General features: G+C 37.3%; 1 protein-coding gene across 5 annotated transcripts in view; it reads right to left on the bottom strand.

Annotated features, from left to right (window-relative positions):
- cora (coracle) overlaps positions 1–15,009 on the bottom strand; it is a 32,028-nt gene that overhangs the window by 15,832 nt on the left and 1,187 nt on the right. Inside the window, exon 1 of one of the 5 annotated variants that reach the window (XM_043418530.1) lies at positions 3,698–3,842. The exons of the other annotated variants lie outside the window; for them this stretch is intronic. The gene's annotated coding sequence lies outside the window, so the exon portion shown is untranslated. Of the gene's footprint in view, positions 1–3,697; positions 3,843–15,009 lie in introns of those variants that run through there. 5 annotated transcript variants of the gene reach the window in all.

Raw genomic sequence — 15,009 nt, 5'->3', positions numbered from 1 at the left:
AACTGGAAATACGAGAATCGTTTTCGAATAATTCTTGATTTATGTGAAGTTGGAGATTCGAGGACTCGAAACGTCTCGTAATGAAAGAGCATCGCGCGTTCCACGTAAACGCGGCTCGCCTCTCGCGACTGTCTCCCCGCAAGTAAGCAATGGCTCAAGTACTTATACGGAAAATATACGAGTGCGTATAGATATATAGAAATTTGGAGAGCTCAAAAGCAGTCGAAAGAGAGTACGATCTCCGATGTGTTTCTCATACTTGCAGCAGCGAGTCGCACGTACGGCGTCTGGTTCAACGAACTTCGACAGTGGCTGCTGAGAGAGTCTCTCAAAAGCACCTGTGCGGAATACTGCCTCTGACTATTTTATTTCTGTACATAACTTCTCTCGTTACGTCTGGTTACTTGAAACGCGATATCGGGGCCCGGAATAAATCTTTCTATAATAACGGAAAAAGGTCCTTAATCGATTTTTCTTTTCTTTTTTCAATCGGAAATAACTTCGCGAAGTATTCGCATTTGCAAATTACGCTGAATGGTACCCCAATTGAAACAATTGACTTTCGAAGATTAAGGTAATTCATGCACGAAACGATTTTCTTAAGAAAATCTTAAAATTTACACAGACTTTCAATGGCTAGTCGACTGACACGCATTTCAAATTTCAAAGGGTCCGTCTTATTGGTTATCGAGATAAAGGTTTACAAATACACACATGATTGCAGATACTATGCGTTAAAAATCGTTTATCTTTCCACATAACGAATGATCTTACGAAGTTTATGAAAAAGTACACGATAACAATTAAGCACGTAATGAAAGTTTAGGAAAAAATTCGAGACGATTGTCTTACGAGTAATGAAGATATATTACCTTAAAGATTGAACGAAATTGGTAATGAGCTCTCGTATAATATCACATTTGCTTATTTCGGCGTTTTGTTTCTTCTTGGCTTGGTCCATTCCTACCTAGCCTTCTGTCTTTTTATTAAGGAGGGTAGATCGCGACGATACAATGTTGCCATGCTAAACCGTGTTAAAAATACTAAGAATTTCATAAAATTTGGTAAATTTATTCTTTAAAAATATATAAATGAATATACATTTTTTTAGATTTTTCTACCACATAGCTCTCGAGTAATTGAACACTAAAGTTCACGTGTATAAGCATAGAGTTTACATATATACAGTTATACATCTCGTGCATAAAAACTTCGATTTAACGCTCAATTATTCGATAATCATGTGGTAAAAAAATTTGAAAAAAATTGTGTTTGTATACTTGATGCCATATCACGAAATTTGATCAAATTCTGATTATTTTGATTTCGCGATCCTTAATATTTTTTTCTTGATCCATTTCCCTTTGCGCTCTCTAATGCGATTTTAAAAATAAAAAACTGCGGTATTTTCACCAGGGACTAATGAAATTTCGAGTTCAGTTGGCGATGGATCCCTGATTAATTAATGGCTTGTAATTTCATTCACCGAAAGACAAGTTGAAAAAATTTATTTACAATTTCGAATTAATAAGTCTGACATCAATTTAAAGTGATTATATCTTAAATTAGGGAGTGAAAATCGATCCAATTCAGACACCCATAAAATACGACCCTTCGGGCATGATCTTGATTCAAACGCACGAAACTTTTCTGAATTATCAAAAGCATTTCTTTGGCTAATAACAAGCGTCCATTTACTTGAGAGAATGAAACAATGTCATTGGTGCGGCTGAATATTATAAAAAAATACATCGAACGACCTCACGATGCTCCGAATGACAATTATTTGTTTCAAATTCCATGCGGATTTTTCATTCCTGGACTGCTTTGCTATGAAGAGCTCATTGATCGTATTAACGAAAAACGTGTGACTCGTACTTTGTAGTACGTAATGCGAGGCCTCGAGAATCACTCGGTTTAAATTGCCGTCAATTGCGCGGGCTAGGTCAGCGCAAGTGAGCGTATCCATTGGATTGTACGAGTTTACAAGAGTCAAAAATGAAACGCCGAGCGCGAGGGGGATCCATTGGCACATAAAGTCGAGATTTTGTGCTACGTTAAATCTGAAAGCTCCGAACGACACGATGTTGTGCATGTACATATAAATGAAAGATTCGATTAAATTAACGGGGACAATGGTTTAATGTATAATGCGATGAGATCGTATTGACGAATAACTGGGTGAGTCACATCTCGTTTTAAATCGGTACGGATACGAGATATATACAGACAGAGCGACGTATTATATCACTCGTTATTTGTACAGCAAGAGATAACTCGCTGTCCCCTCGACTTCGTCTGTCGTATTATTGTTCCGGGCTCTGAATATCGTAACAATGAAATTTGGCTTTTCGGAACTCGCATCCGGAAGAATTTCGCAGTGCGATTAGGAAGCCTTTTTTGCATCGCTCGGATGTACTGCCACGTTTTTTTTTTTTTTTTATTTTTTTTTTTTATATTCAAAGATTGAGTTATCGAAATAAGAAAAATGATTTTTTGCTTTTGATTTTGCAAAAAGTTTTCGAAAAATCTTGACTTTTGGGAATGTTTTCACTAAAATTCGAAACGGAGAACAAAATTCGATGGTTCAGCTGCCGCGGAAGTACCACAGTGCTGCTTTCGCAAACATCCTGAAAGGCCTGAAGCTTGTTTTTCCGATTTAAATTACCGTGAATGCTCTCCGAAATCATTGATTTCTTTCTGAGATTCAAAGTGCAACGGGATTGAAAACGACGCTGAATTCCGCGAAGAAAAACTTTTTCTTCGGTTTTTTCCGATTTTTCTCGCCTCATCGAGGTTTGTCACAGCTGGATTATTGCTATCATGATTTCCTGCGTTACGGGAAGACAAAAAAAATAATGAAACCTGGTTATACGATGACGCTGAAGTTTGCAACGTTGGAGTCCCACGAAATCATCTAAAAAAAGCTCTCGAACAATTCCAGCCAATCTCCAATTTTATTCCTTGTCGAATTTGCAATTCGTAGTTTTTCAAGCTACACCAATTATTCGTGGAATAAATAATGGTCGATTAAAAATATTTTTTTCCTTCAATTCGTTGAACTCCAACGCCGCAAACTTCAGCATCGTTGAAAACGTTCATCGCTAATATATTTACAACGAAAGCACGATCTTCAAACGCATTCGAAAACGTCTGCTGAGTCATTTCAAGTTCGAAGTTATCTCCGTTCAACCTGCACACATACAGCTCACGAATTCCCATAAATTGCGGTGCAATTAGACGACGCTGTTGCTTATTAAAACCGCATTGCACATTAACATACCAAAGTGCAGCAGACCATTGCGACCAAACTCCCCTTCGCGAATGCACAACAATTTTGTCATTGTTTCTATGAATCTTTTGTCCACAATACGCATTCGCGAATGCTTTTCTACTGCACGCAGAAACAAAAGAATTGAAAATCGAGTTATAAGTACTGCGAAAAGCGCGCCATTTTTTGTATATTCACCAAGAAAAGCAGTTTTTTCATTCAACATTTTTTGTTGGATGAATCGTGGCGAAGGTAAATGAAGTTTGGTTCATTCGGAAACCTTTTTTGGCTGCTCACCGAACAAAGGTTTAGTTGGATCAATGAATTTCAATTTCTTAGCCACTGTCGGGCTCGATCTGACGCGAAGATTCGGTCGAATCATCGAACGATTTTTCCGTCAGTGTAAAAATATTTCGAACTCAATACCATCGTTGCAGGTTACATTCGACGAGTCCCTGAAGCCGCTTTCATGTTTTTCGTCACTTAGTTTCATGAATGAATTCTCACAAGCAGTTTCCTCGCTGATTCTACTCGCTCGGAAACGCTCAAGTACGCGGGAACGTTGAGATTCGATGGTCCGGACCTCTCGGAGCTTTTCGGCATCGATATATTCGAAGGGAATTATGAAAATAGTGGAGTTGGAATTGGGATACTCGAATGGTGATATAAGCCACGAAATTGGGCCTTCGCGGTGAAGTTTAATCGAGGGAAGTGCCGTCAGCATCCAGACCGGGCGTCCTTTAAGTTTCGTACTGACGAAGCAGCAGCAGCGGCAGCGATGAGGTAATGTGCCCAAGGAGGGAACGCTGCTGTGTGAGAGAGCGTGAATGAAGCGATGACGCGATCCTTGACGCTTCGTATACCTGTTTATATGCGGACGCCCATTCGCGAATGACGTTTTGCATTTGTATTGTGTGTATTATGGAGGCATTTACTCTCGTATGGATTCTACAGTTTAAAACGTGCCAACAAGGTCTCGTAGCGTAACGAAATGGGTTAACCATTTCGCTCGAATTGAATGACAATTTGACAACATCCGATTGCAACGATTGTCAAAGCGTTCTATATCCCCATATAAATAAATCGCTCCATGTGCCTAACTTTGATTGATTGATTGATTGATTGAATATATATTTGGCCCTGGAAGTATCATCCATAGGGCAGTTTTAACAATCATAAATTTTCAGTGGAAAAACAATAAGTATTATACAAACAATACAAGTAGAATAAACAATAAAAATAAAAATTAAAAAAAAATAGTATAAAAACAGAGAGTTGATGAAAAATAACATCGAAAGGCTATAGATAAGATTAAAATAACAACGATGAGAGATAATCTATACTCAAATTTATTATTATTATTATTATTATTATTAAAATTAAATACATTAATTACTTAGATTATTTAAATTAGGGTCTTCACGCTCAAACAGATACGTAAAGAGACGAGACTTAAAATTCTTTAAAGTTTGAATTGAGCGTATTTCAATAGGTAATTGATGCCAAAAGTAGATTGCCACCAAGACAAACGATTTTTGAAATGTAGCCGTACGTTGTGTCGGTATATGAAAAACATCTCTCATGCGTCTACTACTTGAGCGATAACTTTGGTAAGTTTTGAGAGAAAAATTTCATGCGGAGTAAAAAGTTTAGGAAAATTATTCTAATTTAGAATGTTCCAAAAAGAAGATCGCGCGAATCTAATGAAAATCGAAAATTACAAATTTAACAGTTGAAATTTAGAAATTTGCTAGAAATGTATACTCTGCGTGCATCTATTCTCGCGGGGTTATATTATTAACGAAAATCACATTTTTTGAAAGGTTTTACGCATAAACTCTTGTGGCAGGCACACTCCCTGCGCGACAATTCGGATTTAAGGTAGTTCATGCACGAAACGATTTTCTTAAGAAAGCCTTGACATTTATACAGAGCTAGTTTAAATGGGTAGTCGACTGAAAAACATAACGACGCTGAAGTTGGAGTCCAACGAAATGAATGAAAATAAAATGATTTATCCATCAGTTTTTTATTTCACGAATCATAATTGTGTAGATTGAAAAAATACAAAGTACAAATTCGACTGGAAATAAATTGGAGAATTACTGGAATTATTGGACAGTTTTTTAGATCATTTCGTTGGACTCCAACGTTGGAAACTTCAGCGTCATAAAACATATCAAATTTTATAAATTTTTAAATCGTTTATCTTTCCATATAAAGAATAAACGCTTATTGCAAAGTTTATGAAAAAGTACACGATAACAATGAAGTATATAATGAAGGTTTCGGAAAAAATTTGAGACGATTGTCTTACTATAATACGCAGAATGCCTGTTCGAAATTTTAGTCGTTCTAACTTCTGATCCCCACTCTTACTAGTAATGAAGATATATTACCTTAAAGATTGAACGAAATTGGTAATGAGCTCTCGTATAATCTCGCATTTGTTTATTTCAGCATTTTTTTTCTTCTTGGCTCGGTCCATTGCTGTCATAGCCTTCTGTCTTTTTATTAACACTTTTTTCTTGATCCATTTCCCTTTGTGTTTTCCCTTTGCGCTCTCTAATGCGATTTTTAACATAAAAAACTACAGTATTTTCGCCAGGGACTAATGAAATTTTGAGTTCAGTTAGTGATGGATCCCTGATTAATTAATGGCTTGTAATTTCATTCACCGAAAGATAAGATGAAAAAATTTATTTACAATTTCGAATTAATAAGTCTGACATCAATTCAAAGTGAAAATATTTTTTTAGGAAGTAAAAATCGATCCAATTTAGACATGTATAAAATACGATTCTTCGGGCATGATATACCTTAATGAAATAGGATCCTCTCAACTTTGAAGAGCCAAAAACGAAAATAAGAAAATATAATGTTTTAGACATCAAAGATGTATTATTGAGAAATCCATCATTACCGATGAAAATGACTTGGTGGAAATGGAAAAAGAAAAACACTTATTTTAGGTTAACGAGTAATAACGACATAAACGATGGAAGGTTTGACAATACCGTGAGCTAGCAGGCTTAAAATATAGATATGCATAGGCATATAAATTGAACACATTTTGCTTGACGATTTAACTATACGAATGTTTAAGAGCATGGATCAGGCGAATAATCTTACTTGGAATTTTCGAAATCGAAATTCTTTTACACAATTTAACCGATTAAAAAAAGGCTCTGTCAGCCTACGCAGAAAAATATATTAAAATATATATATTAAAATATTTTACACATATTTTAATAATTGTGAGAATAAATTTTAATCGTTTCTTTGTTCATCAAAAGAGTAAAAAAATTCAATTGCTTTTTTCAATCACAAGTAACGCATGATCTTCCATAATTAAACAAGGTTATGAAATTTTCCGATTTTATTATCATCCGAATTTTGTTATTGTTATTTCCGATGTTTTTTCAGTTTTTGTTTCCCCAAGGAATTGAATTTGCCGAATTAATCAAAGTAAAATTATTCCTGTTTGAATCCTCGACACCAAAGTTACTAATTTTTTCATTTTATTTCTATTTCCGTTGTCGGAGAGCCTACCGTACAGCTGTGGTTGTACGGAATCGCGTTGGCGACGTCGCCACAATAACGTGAAACAGTACAATCAAAAAATTACACCCCCATACGTCTGGATCAACGGGAGAAGAGATCCAAAAAGAGAAGATTAAAAAAAAAAGAAAAAAAAACGACTGCACCGAGCCAGCGCGTGTCGTTGTCGACGGAAGGGATTGTAAACGTACGCCCGGCACGGAAGATTCATTGTACTTGGACTACCAGTGTACGGGGCCTTCGACGTCGACTCGAAGGTTTATCTCGATACGACGAAAAACAATAACCGAAATCAGTAAAGCAAAATTTCCCGTTAAATTCATTGCTAGAAGCTGCAAAAAAATTGACGAATCCAGAAATTTTTAAACTTACACCACCCCGATAAAATTTCTGTTCACCGCATTCAATTTTGATACGCCCTTAAGGAGGTTGGATCACGAAATCAAAAAAATCAGAATGTGATAAAATTTGGTGATACGAATTTGAAATACAATTTTTATCAAAATTTTTTACCACATGGTTATCGAATAATTGAGCGTTAAATCAAAGTTCTTATGCACGAGATGTGTAACTGTATATATGTAAACTCTATGCTTATACACGTGAACTTAGTGTTCAATTACTCGAGAGCTGTGTGGTAGAAAAATCTAAAAAAATGTATATCGTCATATATATTTTGAGAGAATACACTTGCCAAATTTTATAAAATTATCATTTTGAAGTTTTTAACGTTTTTAACGTGATTTAGCATGGCAAAATTGTATCGTCGCGATCCAACCTCCTTGATGAGATAACGCGCCAAGAAACCGTTCAAACGAACCAGCTCATTGGATCGTTTGATCAAATTTTCACGCGATTCATTCATAAACAAGAATTTTTCGTCATGTTTACTCGGATCAGGGGGGTTTTTTAAATAATTCGAAAATGTATAAACTTATTAGTCATAAAACCACAGGAGCCGGAGGAAAGTTCAAAAAATGAAAGTAAAGTTTTCCCGCGTAGAACCGTTTCGTTTAAAAATCTTCTCGAAATGTCACGGTGAGAAAAAAAAACGTTTGGAAGGGTAATTTCGAGCCCGATATTCCCCATACATACGCTCGTCTCAGTTGCGAGCACGAGAACGACGCGCACCGGGCGTTCCCGTCTTTGAAGCCTCGTTCCCCTTCTTTTTTCGCTCCGCACCCATCCCCACGCTTCTATATCTTTCTATATACAGAGAGCAGTGTGTGTTTCATTTAGTCGCGTGTCAAAGGGTCGTCTGGGTAGAATAGGGTCACGTTGACATTTCGTACCACATGCCCACGCGTACGCAATCGCGTCTTGCGCACAGTGTAAAAAAAAAAATTAAAAAAAAAAGAGTCTGTGCAAGCGCACTTGACGATTTCAACTTTTTATAAACGAACGAGGATCGACGAATTTGTTTCCTCTCTCTTCTCGATCTTCCGCACTTTTTTACGAGCATTTGAACCATTTTAATAATTCGAATCATTTTTTTTGTTATTGACCAAATGACAGCTCATCGGGCAGAAGACAAAATGACGCTGAAGTTCGCAACGTTGAAGCCCAACGAAATGATCTGAAAAAACTCCCAAATAATTCCAGCCATTTTCCAATTTCGTTCCCTGGCGAATTCGCAAACTTAAGTTTTTCAGTTTTTCAATCTGAACCATTGTGAAATAAAAAATTGGCGAATTATAAACACTTTTTTTTATTTCATCTCATTCGACTCTAACGTTGCAAACTTGAGCGTCGTGGAGACAAAAAACAAGCCGATTACGTTTGGGAATAATTTGATCAAAGTTCACCATCGTGCTCGACACAGACTCGGCCGTTTTTGTTGGCCGATCCTCCGGCCCCGTATGGTAATGAAAATCGAAAGGAATTACACTCCGTTGATTCGGAGAGGAAACCTTGACTTTTATATTCATCCGAAAGTACACACACACACACACACGAGGAACTTTCTGTATTGCAGCAGCTCATCCTCGCACATGTGTACAGCTATAAATTCTACGTATGAATCCACGGAACGAGGCTCCTGGAAAAAAGGCGTAACGGACATTTCACATCGCCTTGGAAGGTTCTCCGCTCCTGCCTTTTTTTGTATATACCTTTCGTATTTAGCGAGTTATACAGTACGAAGCGTACGCTCTTCAAGCGTGAGGATGAGAGCGCCGTTAGGCGTTAAACCCATCAAGTTCATTGTTACGGAGTTCGGTCACGGAGTTGGTAACGTGGCTCACCGCGTCGCTTCCCACACCACTGACGCCCCGGACTTATTCCTCTCTTTCACCTCCCCCGGCCTTTCTCTCCTTCGCACAATCTTCGATAAAATTTTCTTTTCCAACGATTTCGAAGCTCGGTGAACTTTTTTGTTTCCATCCTTTCTTCCGTGTTCGCGTTTGATTCCTGATAATACGAGGATATGCATGCGTCATTCTCTCCGCCATTTGCTTTGAGAAACTGTCGCTGAATTTGACTGAATTAAATGACTGCGAACTTGGAACGCTTCGCGTCCAAATTCCGGGTTTCGATTCCCCGGAATTTTTTGAACTCCTGACTTCCCAGTCCCCGTTCCAGTCACGTGGAAAATGTTGACGATTTTTCAATCTCTATTATAATGAAACGTTGCAACGACGATTTCACTCGCGCGTACAAACTCGATTTCGCTTTTCCTTCGCACCATCCTCGTACTGCTGATTGATCCGTTCTTTTTATAGATCGTGCATCACCGGCATTGTGGAACCGCACGGGATCGTTACGGAGCTGTCTTATTTTCACGACGCGACAAACGACGGCGCTGTTTCTGCGCCGAATAATTCGAGTGAAAATTGCGATCTTTACCGGAACGAGAATTTTTCTCATCGTTTTTTTCCTCATTTTCCTCCGTAGATGGAAATATTTTTTAATTAAAAAAGTTCACCCGAATCTATAATGGAAATCGAACATTCCAACTTTATGAGTTGAAATTTGGAAGTATGCTAGAAATATACACCGTGCATCTGTTCGTCGAGAAAACAATTAACGAAAATCACATTTTTTTAAGCCTTTTACACAGCCTCTTATGGCGGGCACACTTTCTGTGCGACGATTCAGATTTAAGGATATTTGGTACAGGCTTACAATGGTGCCATGCTAAACCATGCTAAAATCATAAAAAATTTCAAAATGATCAGAATTTTATAAAATTTGGTGAACATATTCTTTAGTGCCAAATTTGACAATACAAATTTTTTAAGATTTTTCTTCTGTACAGTTATCGAGTAATTGATCCGAATTGATCACTAAAGTTCACGTGTATAAGCATAGCGTTTCCATATATATAGGTATACATTCCGGGCATAAGAAATCTGCTTTAATGCGTAATTACTCGATAACTAAATAGAAGAAAATTTTGAAAACATTTGTGTTTTCGCAGTTGATGTTGAAGAAGATTATCACCAAATTTGATCAATTTCTAATTATTTCGACTTTTGTATCATTCACCCTTAAATAAAAAGAGATAGAGAAGGTTGGAAAAATCATTGAAATTTGAAGTATGATCTTAGTTTTCATTTTTGCGAAATTGATTTGGTTGCTAAAAAGAAATTTAATTTGTACGACTAATTGGATGATGCGTACGCGAAGCTCGTTTCGAGCGTTTGTTCGTGCATCGCGCACAGGACGACGAGAACAGGAAGGTTGCGTAACGGTAAAGACAACACGCGGAAGAAGGCCTGTGGGAACAAAGTGGCAAGCAGGACTCGCCCATGCGAGTGATCGATTAATTGATAAATCGACAAATTGCGCTCGCCCTTTTACAAGCGAAATTACCGAGCTCGGTGCGTATCGTCGCCTCTTCGGGTGGGTGTGTCCGAACATAAATGCGTGAACGTCGAGCGGGAACAAATACGTGCCTAAATGTATTTTTCTCTTTTAGCTTCTCCGAGTTCACCATAAATCCCGAACAAGTGATCTTAATTAAGGTCAAAGTGAACAATTATGCGAGCGCTGTGTGTCCACTCGACGCAGGGTCATGACTATAAAATTACATCATTTATTAATCTATTGAATTAGCCTTGTTTTTTCAAGCGCATTTCAAAAATTTGCTCCCGCAGCCAGCAACGGGAGAGCAACTCCCGCTGGCTGATATAAAGTTGATGAATGTTTGAATAAACTTTGAAATGTTACTTGGAAAAAATTGGCAATAATTCAAATAAAAATAATGAAAATTCTCAAGTCAGCCTGCGTCCTCGAATAATCGTGTTTTAGAGAAAAAATAAGCTTTTGAATTTTTCTAACGTGCAGGTTAAAAATTTTCATAAAAACGTTTTTTTCAAAGGCAAACCTTCTTGCCTGGTAACCTGCACGGTTCGAAGTATATTTTAAGTTAAAAAATGCTTTTTTCGTAAATTCGGTGATTTTACATTTCAAATCGAATAACGATATACGAAAATGACTTTCGAGTTTTCATCGGTGTTCAAAGGTGTCAGAAGTTGCAGTAATTTGGAAAATTTTTCAAATTTCCCAAGTTACGAAATCCAGCAACATTCAACAGACGGGAGCTCGAATCCGATGTTTTCCACCGACGCGATTCGTAAATTTCTTTACGGTCGATAAACCGCCGGGGTCAACTCGCCTCGAAATATTCTCCTCCGCCTTTTCCCTCAGCCGTTTTTCAGCCAGTTTCTCTCTCGACGATTATTCCCTGCTTCCATGCGAAATTCATTATTCAAGAACAAGTCACGAAACGTCATTTCCGGGGCGCGATATCCCAGTCCCATAACGAAATATTTACTCGGTTTTTCCACTCGGGAAACGCGGAGATGATCGTCTTTGTCTTGAGTGCACCCAACGCTGTAGCAAGGTCATCGATCAACTGCATAGCCGCAATAGCCGTGAGGACATTCATACGAGCGTAGCGATTGATTGCACGCATTGAGCGTGATGCTAGTGCGAAAAAAAAGTTTCGTATTTTTATGAGAATTGCTAGGGGATACGCACGAAACAACAAAAATGATGAAAAAGGCTCCAAGTATGTTGCATTCTCGACAAAATTTTCCGCTGAATTTCAAAGCTTCGCGTGCCTGAATAATGCGCTCTCGTGCCGTCGAGCGATTGACCTAATTTACTGAATCTCAGAATTATTATTTCGGTATCCCCCGTCGGAATGGCACTTGAAAAGCGAATATTTGACTCGAATGTACGAGAAACAGGTGCCAGAAGAAATTTGGAGCAATGCACGTGAAGTTTGCAGCGTCGCAGTAGAACGAAGCGAACAAAAAAAAATCATTGTTTTAAGGTAGCTCATACACGAAACGATTTTCTTAAGAAAATCTTGAAATTTTCGCAGACTTTTAATGGCTAGTCGACTGACACGCATTTCAAATTTTAAAGGAATCGTCTTATTGGTTATCGAGATAAAGGTTTACAAATATGAAGAAAAATACACACATGATTACGGAGACTATGCGTAAAAAATCGTTTATCTTACGACGCTGAAGTTTGCAACGTTGGAGTTCAACGAAATGAACGAAAAAAAGATTTATAATTCATTATTTTTTTATTTCACGAATTATTGATGTGGCTTGAAATATGACGAATTGGAAATTCGGCAGGGAACAAAATTGGAGATTTACTGAAATTATTTGAGAGTTTTTTTAGACCATTTCGTTGGACTCCAACGTTGGAAACTTCAGCGTCATTGAACCATGTTAAAAATACTAAGAATTTCATAAAATTTGGTAAATTTATTCTTTAACAATATATAAAAATGAATATACATTTTTTTTAGATTTTTCTACCACATAGCTCTCGAGTAATTGAACACTAAAGTTCACGTGTATAAGCATAGAGTTTACATATATACAGTCATACATCTCGTGCATAAAAACTTCGATTTAACGCTCAATTATTCGATATTCATGTGGAAAAAAAATTTGAAAAAAATTGTGTTTGTATACTTGATGCCATATCACGAAATTTGATGAAATTCTGATTATTTTGATTTCGTGATCCACCCTCCTTAATATTTTTTTCTTGATCCATTTCCCTTTGTGTTTTCCCTTTGCGCTCTCTAATGCGATTTTTAACATAAAAAACTACAGTATTTTCGCCAGGGACTAATGAAATATTGAGTTCAGTTGGTGATGGATCCCCGATTAATGGATGGCTTGTAATTTCATTCGCCAACAGATAAGTTGAAAAAATGTATTTACAATTTCGAATTAATATCATAAATTTAAAGTGATTATTTCTTTAATCAGGGAGTAAAAAATCGATCCAATTTAGACACCAATAAAATACGATTTTTCGGGCATGATCTACCTTAAGTAATTTTTTATTTCACGAATAATTTGCAAAGGCTGAAAAAAGATGAATTAAAAATGAGGGAGGATCGTTGTTTCGTAGCGTAAAAAATTCTTGCTTTCTTTATATGCGACGAGGCTATTTTTCCATCGCCGAATTTGCAAGATGTTGATCAAAGAAAAATAGGCATTGTTGTTGTTGTTGTTGTTGTTGTGATTACGAGGCTGAATGAACGTTCGCGAGGCGGCTCCCCTCGTTCGTACACCAATTGCAAGTGATTGCGGTCGAAGAGCGAGAGCCAACCGAGTGTGTGCGTGCGACTGTGTGGGAGAGAGGAAAAAGCTGCACCGCTCAGCAAAAGATTCATTGTGTCGTATCTGAGTAGCGAAGCATACGGGGGCAAAGATGCGGCGCGTGACTCGCTCAATATATCCTGCAATAAAGCTGTCCCAACTTCTCACACGTTTTCGTACATTATATGCTAGCAATACGTCCGAAATGTCAATAACGAGTGACGAAAGATGATTTTTCCCACGAAATTTAACAAAATTCAGCAAAACGATATTTTCGATATTTTTATACCAATAACACCAATTAACATCAATTTGATGTAAAAATTTATTTATTTATCTATGAAAATATGAAAAAAAATTCATTGCAAATACAATAGCTAATAATATAATAATCGAATATACAGCCAACGTCGTTTATAATCAGAGCAAGCATTCGGACCTACTCACACAAGTGTCAAAACTTTTGGATGAAAGGCACAATAAAGAATTTCGAAGGAAGTTGATCGAGCGATGGTCTATTTTGAAACACAAAATGCCAGATGTCCATCAATGTCGTCACGGGAGTACATGTTCTTTCTCTCTCCGGGCATTCTAAAGGTTTTCCTTCGTCTCGATGGGTGCTGATTGAGAGAAAAATGGAGAGGATTCGCGAGAAGAAAGTTCACTTGTCTCGAGAGATTTAAAACTTGTTATTAAATATTGTATTGTTACTAAAATTCATGGGAATTGGAATAGTAATGCGAGCGCTCGTTTGGGATCGTCGACTCGAAACAATGCTCGACGAAAAAGATAACGAGTCCAAATGCTTTGAGAGGCTCTCATTCGATCGGAAAAAGGAAAAAAATGAAAATGACACTCCCAATTACCCTATGACGAGCGAGACTTTCTTCGTCGCGTTGTTGATGATTCACCAATTTTCCAAGAATTCTCGTCGTTTCATTACAAAGATAAAATTCTTTTAATACGCAGCGAAATCCCGGCGTGACGAGTCAAGAATTTGACGCAGAGCTTTCCCTGATTAAACTCGCCATTTAAATTGGAAGCCAACGAGTCTCGTAATTTGATAGTGGGCACACGAGAGACCGAATCAAGGATAATGCTTTCGACTGATTCGTCTCCCAATTTTTAACTCGGTTATTTATCCCTGCAAATTCTAATATTATTTTTATACCGGAAAACATCGATTCGCGTTTATCGAGAAATACCACTGACACTCCCGATTATTAATCGTTTGCTTATAAATACAGTAGGGCGAACAAACACGATATTTGTAGATAACCAACAACGGTATGTAACTTGGAACTCAGTGATGTGTACACACTTGGATCGATTGCTCGAAAAAAAAGCACACACACACACACACACACACACAAACAGAATGTTGAATAACGAAGTAATGCACGTGTGCAACAGGCAAATGTAAATAGAACCGGATGACAACACTAAATGTGGTTAGGATCGTTTAAAAATGTATCGTCAACATTATCAAGCTCAAACGTTAGTTAAACTTATAATAAGAATACATATCTGATATACATTTGTGTCAAATATCGTGATGACGGAATTTGATTAACATTTCAAACGGGGGATGATCCC

Source organism: Venturia canescens, chromosome 5 (genome assembly GCF_019457755.1).
Source record: "Venturia canescens isolate UGA chromosome 5, ASM1945775v1, whole genome shotgun sequence".
Classification (NCBI taxonomy): domain Eukaryota; kingdom Metazoa; phylum Arthropoda; class Insecta; order Hymenoptera; family Ichneumonidae; genus Venturia; species Venturia canescens.
The sequence above is the reverse complement of the archived record's forward strand: the minus strand, read 5'-3'. Positions and strand labels throughout refer to the sequence as shown.